This window comes from Marmota marmota, unplaced genomic scaffold (genome assembly GCF_001458135.2).
Source record: "Marmota marmota marmota unplaced genomic scaffold, marMar, whole genome shotgun sequence".
Classification (NCBI taxonomy): domain Eukaryota; kingdom Metazoa; phylum Chordata; class Mammalia; order Rodentia; family Sciuridae; genus Marmota; species Marmota marmota.
The window spans coordinates 6,676,319-6,682,779 of NW_026000005.1; the positions used below are offsets into that span (position 1 = coordinate 6,676,319).

At 34.6% G+C, this 6,461-nt stretch overlaps 1 long non-coding RNA gene across 1 annotated transcript; it reads right to left on the reverse strand.

The window, feature by feature from the left end:
• Nucleotides 1-328: 328 nt before the first annotated feature.
• LOC125618343 lies at nt 329-805 on the reverse strand. Its single transcript, XR_007349634.1, has 2 exons — nt 628-805; nt 329-434 (listed from the first exon to the last, which is right to left on the reverse strand). It is a non-coding gene; the product is annotated as an uncharacterized LOC125618343 (long non-coding RNA).
• Between the last annotated feature and the right edge of the window lie 5,656 nt (nt 806-6,461).

Sequence of the window (6,461 nt, forward strand, 5' to 3'; positions counted from 1 at the left end):
ATTTATTTTTGTGTGGTGCTGAGGATCCAACCCAGTGCCTCGCAAGTGCTAGGGGAGCCGTCTACTACTGAGCCACAACCTCATCCCTACTGTTGTGTGATATTGAATGATCTTAAAGTTATACTGTTTTTTTACTTTTTATAAGTGCATCTGGTATGCAAATAAAAGAATGTATGCAAACAAAACATGCAAGTAACTTATAGCATTTTATATTTTTTATTTTCTCTATCTTGTATTTGGCCTACAGATAGCTATTTTTACCAAAGTATATTTAAGAAATAAAAACCATTTTTAGATATTTGTAATTAAATAACAAAAGCACAAGTTATTAAAGCCAATATTTTTATTATTTAAATCTACATTTAAAATAAGATGGAATTCTCCAGGTTGTAGCCTTTCATGCTTTGAACACTTCAAGCCCAATTCTCCATATCCTTAGGGAAAAAAGAATAAAAAATCAGGCAAAAATCAAATGAATAAATAAAAACTAGCTATATTTTACTATGGAGAATCAATGATGTATGAAGTTAGGATTTCTTATATTCTATAAAACTAAAAGGACTATAATCATTTGAACTGGATGTTTATTATTTGCTTTTTTTCACACATATGGAAAAAATGACTTACATAGGATCTGGATTCCCTGCAGGCAAGAAGGCATCACGGAGTGAAGAATCAATATGCAAAATGTCTCAGAATGGTTTGGCACATCTCTCAAGCCTTCTGCATTTATGTCCTCACGCAGTTTCTTTTTAAACATCTGATCTATTCCTTTATGGAGTAGGGGAATCTTCTGATTAATATGCACTGGGGTACCACATGGTTGCCCATCTGTGTGGGTCAGTTTCAAATCACTGATCAGGGCTGAAATTGAGTTGATATTTAGCCAAATAGCCAGCAACAATGACCTTCAAACCTGTCCTGGCTGGCTGATGGGCAGCTCTAGAGAATTTAATGTGCTTTGCAGCTTGTATTTCACATTCAGGTCTGATTTCTAAAATGAATTTGTTTTTCTTATTAATCTTTGCTTTTCTGATATTTGCATTAATTTATAAAGACTCCTTTTAGGTTTTCAATAACAAACTTATTTAGATAATATTCTCCAAAAAAGGTTACTTCAGGAATTAATAAATCAATCAAATAATTTATATATTTATGCAGTTTCAGGTAAAATAAATACTGTCCATTTTTGCTTTCTTAGGTAAAGGAAATTGTTCTATTTTCCTCCCTCTGAAAGCAGCTGACATATACCAATTAACAACTAGGTACTTTATATTATCTAGATAGACAAACACGAATAAATAATGTGAACCTATTGAAGAAGCAGGATAGATGACCTTTTAAAAATAAATTAAATTTGGTAAAATATGTACATTTTGTAAGTAATCTAAGAGCTAACATTTTCATATCCATTCATTTGCTTTCTAATCTTCTGTATTGAGAAATAGATCTACAAAATACCCTAAGGCATAACAAAGTTAATTGTCTTTTCATGTTCCTGTAAAGAACATTTATATTTTTTTATGAAATTGAAAGGAATACATTTATATCTCTAGAACTGCTGTGCATGCAAACAGAATAAGTTGTGTATTGTCAAGTATCAGATTATCTGCATACAAGGAAAGACAATTCTGACACTTTCTTACATAGAAAGGTCATCAGAATCACTGATGTTTTCTGCATTCCTTACCTCACTTTTCTTTCCTCAACTTGGTTATCTAGAATGTGTTACTAACTCTTAGTATACCATAGGAGTCGGTCAATTAAAGAAGAGACATCAGAGTTAAGGGAGATTCTGGCTAAACTTGCCTAAGAAGGTTATTGCTCAAGAGGGGCCCTGTGATCAGACATTATCCTTGGAATGGTGGAGGACGGGGAACCTCATCAGATATTGAGGATAGGGGTTCTTGCTAAAGTGACCATGCAAGTTTCTTTGCTAAAATTGGGTATTGTATGGAAGTGCACATATGGGTTTAGGAGACGATTCAGAAGCCTGACTGCAGTTTGGTCCAACAGGAATATTTTTCATAGGCAACATGATTAACAAGGATGGGAGGCAAAATGTGTAGTCACTTTTCAAGCTTATGCTTGCATGTGGCAAAGATAATGCCCATTCATATTACATTAATCAAACAGTCAAGCTCAAAATTCAAGAGGAAGGGGAAGGTATATTACCCTTATATGTGGCATGGCCATGGGTAGGAAAGAAAATAGTTGAGGTCTAAAATAAAATACCACAGACATTTGTTCTGATTAGATATATTTTCTTCCCTTTTATAAAAGTAAACAAAGTTAGATTGAAAATTCTTAAATTCTAGGAACTAAGTGGCATTTTGTTCTTCTTTCCAGAGGTGAAGTTTGTTTATAGTATTTCATGTCTACTTTCAGACACTTACCTAAGAATGTACAAAATACCTCTGTATATAAATGATTGCCTACATTTTACCAAGGCATAATTATGCCAATTCTCAACACACTAGTCAAAATTAATCTGTTATGATTAATTGGATTATTACATCCTTGTGATCAAAATGCTCTAGTTACTGCTGCTGGTTTAATGACACATTTTAATGTAAATTGTACCAGTAATTTGTATGATCTCTTTCTTAAGAGATTCCTTTAAATTTTTGCCAAACTTTTTATAATCAAACATATCTGTCAGTTTATAAATACTTTGCACATTATTGTATTTTCATTATCTTTGTATCACCTTTACCTTCAAAAATACCCAATTTTGATAGAGGAATATGCTGTGGAAACAGGATTTTCAGACTCTGCTGTAATAGTCTTGCAGAAGACCCTACCTGCCTGCGAGGGCCTTCTTTCTTTCTTCTTATCTTGCAGATTCCAAGAATGAAACCCACAGATGAGGCAGAGTGAATGTAAAAGAGTGGGATTTATTCAAGTGAGAAGAAAAGAGACAGAGTTCCCACAGGTCAGGAGAGGATCCAGTAGGCATTGCTACCTAAGTCTAGCGGCTTATATAGCAACTGGGTAGGGGCATGGATCAATATCTCTGCTAGTCAGGTCTTGGAAAAGTGCCAAGGCTATTGCTCAAAATCTGTGCAAAACAGGTATTATGAAAATGTTAAGGCTATTGGTTAGCCCTTGTATCTATAGCCTTCACTCAGATCTGACCCAGCTTGCTTTTCCTGATGCTCCAGAACAAAGCAGTTGCCTGGAATGGTTGGAATATTTCTAATTTCCCAAAGTAGCTTATTTATTTAGAGAGCTCTCTCTCTCTCTCTCTCTCTCTCTCTGAGGGGTGGAGCGGGGCATTTCCTTAACTGTCTGCCTGTTTTACTGTCAATCCTGTCTTATTCAGTGTCAATCTACATTTATTATTGGTGTAATATAATTACACATAGTAATGGGATTTGTTATGGCATATTCATACATACTCATAAGATGATATCAATCTTATTCCTCAGAACTTTCCCTTTCCCTCCCCACTTCCTTTCCACAATGGCTCCTATTATTAATCTACAAAACTCTGGACAATCTGATTTCTACTTCTGTACTGATTTCTTCTCTTACTACTTTCTTTTCCCCACTGGCTCTGCTGCAGCTGCATCTCTCCTCCTCATCTTTCACTTGACTAGGCACACAACATGCTTCAGAGTTTTTATACTGCTATTCATCCAGCAGCAAAACAACAACAACAACAAAAAACCCACATTATTTAAGTATTTTTTTTATCTCTTTTGGTACCAGGGATTGAACCCAGAAGTGCTTAACAACTGAGCAACATTCCCAGCACTGATTTTTTTGAAACAGGATCTTGCTAAGTTGCTTAGGGCCTTGCTAACTGCCTAAGGCTGGCCTTGAACTTAGGAGTCTCTTGTTTCAGTCTCCAGAGCCACTACTAGCATTATAGGCTGCACTACCTTGCCCAGCTTCCAAGTATTTGTTTAAATACTAATTTCTCAATGACATTTGCCCTGCACCCCATCCAAATTGCAATCAATCCCACCACTGCACACAGGTTTTATTATTTTTTTTCATAACACTTGTCATCATCTTACATACAGTTCATTATTTACAATGTTTATTTTTTAATATTCTCAAAAAAATAGCAGTTTTGTCCATGATATTTGGCACTTGTTTGCCGTGTAAGCACATTATAAATATTTGTTGTTGAATATTTTAATTGCTTGGCAATTCCTTTTGGTTTTAACATAACAGCACATATTGATATGTTTTAATGCTAGTAAATAAACTACACTTTAGTATGTGTACTGTAGAACGAAATTAATTGAAAACAATTTATTATGTATTATGTTGATGACGTGTGTTATCAAAGAGAACACACTAGCCAAAATTATTCTGTTACAATTAATTGGATTATTACATCCTTGTGATCAACATGCTCCAATTACTGCTGTCTCTTTAATGACATTGGCATTTTAATGTAAAGTACCAGTTAAGTTGTAGAATCTCTTTCTTAAGAGATTCCTTTAAATTTTTAACAAACTTTGTATAATCAAACACATTTGTCAGTTTATGAATACAACATGTGGTTGTTTTCTATTTTAATTTTAGAAACTGAACTACAATTAAAATCTTCACGAATCCCTGTATATATCTGCATTTATATAATAGATATCTAGAAATGGATTAGTTGAGTGTTTTTGCATATCCACTGATACCTTTCAAAAATACTTCTTGGATTTTATATATTAACACTGCAAAATAAATATTTCATATTTTTAACCATATCAAGTTTAGATATGTAAAATCAGGTTGTTTTAATAAACATAAATTTTCCTGCTGCCTACTTAGCATTTCTCTGAATACAAGTACAATAAAATCCTTTTTCACATGTATTCTAAACATTTTTCTATTTTTTCTCTGATTTCATGTTTATACCTTTGGACATTATGAGGGCCTAGATAAACCATTGGGCACATTTGGGCCAGTTAGTAACTGGAGTCTTCCTTCTTTATTTTATCTATTCTGCTAGTAATATTATTCTGGTGACATAACTCCATGATCAGATTTAAGTGGGACTGAAATCTTAAAGATATTGATTTATTGACATTCATTAACATGACATTTTATGCAAATTTTTAGGGGTGATTTTTATTTTTATTTTTTTTTGTGAAAGTATAAATCTTTTTTTTATTAGTTGCTCAAGACAATACAATGATCTTGACATATCATACATTTGATTCAAATAGGGTATGAATTCTCCATTTTTCCACGTGTACAGATTGCAGGATCACATTGGTTATACATCCGTGTGTATACATACAGCAATCCTAGTGTCAGTTATATTCTGCTGCCCTCCCTATCCCCCCCTCCCCTCCCCTCCCCNCTATTCTCTATCTATTCTACTGTGACACTTATCTCTCTCTCTCTTTTTTTTCTTCCCTTCCCCCTCACACCATTGTATATGTATTTTGTGAAACCATGAGGGTCTCCTTCCATCTTCCATGCAATTCCCCTTCTCCCTCCCATTCCCTCCCACCTCTCTTCCTTGTTTCGTGGTAATTTTCTTCTCATGCTCTTCCTCCCTACTCTGTTTTGAGTCACCTCCCTTATATCAGAGAAGACATTCGGCATTTGTTTTTTAGGGATTGGCTAACTTCACTTAGCATAATCTGCTCTAATGCTATCCATTTCCCTGCAAATGCCATGATTTTGTTATTTTTTAGTGCTGAGTATAAATTGTGTATAAATGCCACATTTTTTTTTAATTTATTCATCTGTTGGAGGGCATCTAGGTTGGTTCCACAATCTAGCTATTGTGAATTGTGCTGCTATGAACATGGATGTAGCTGTGTCCCTGTAGTAAGATCTTTTTTAGGTCTTTTGAGTATAGTCTGAGAAGGGGAATAGCTGGGTCAAATAGTGGTTCCATTCCCAGCTTTCCAAGGTATCTCCATACTGCCCTCCAAATGGCTGCACCAATTTGCAGTCCCACCAGCAATGTACAAGTGTACCTTTTCCCCCACATCCTCGCCAGCACTTGTTATTGTTTGACTTCATAATGGCTGTCATTCTTACTGGAGTGAGATGGTATCTTAGAGTGTTTTTAATTTGCATTTCTCTGATTGGTAGAGATGGTGAGCATTTTTTTTGTGTGTGTGTAATTGTTGATTGATTGTATATCCTCCTCTCTGAAGTGTCTGTTTAGATCCTTGGCCCATTTGTTGATTGGGTTATTTGTTTTTTTGTTGTTTAATTTTTTGAGTTCTTTGTATACTCTGCAGATTAGTACTCTATCGAAGTGTGAGGGGTAAAAATTTGTTCCCAGGATGTAGGCTCCCTATTTACCTCACTTATTATTTCTTTTGCTGAGAAAAAAAAAAACTTTTTAGTTTGAATATATCTCATTTGTTTATTCTTGATTTTAACTCTTGTGCTATAGGTGTCCTATTAAGGAATTTGGAGCCCGACCCCATGAGATAGAGATTAGGGCCAACTTTTTCTTCTATTAGACTCAGAGTTTCTGGTTT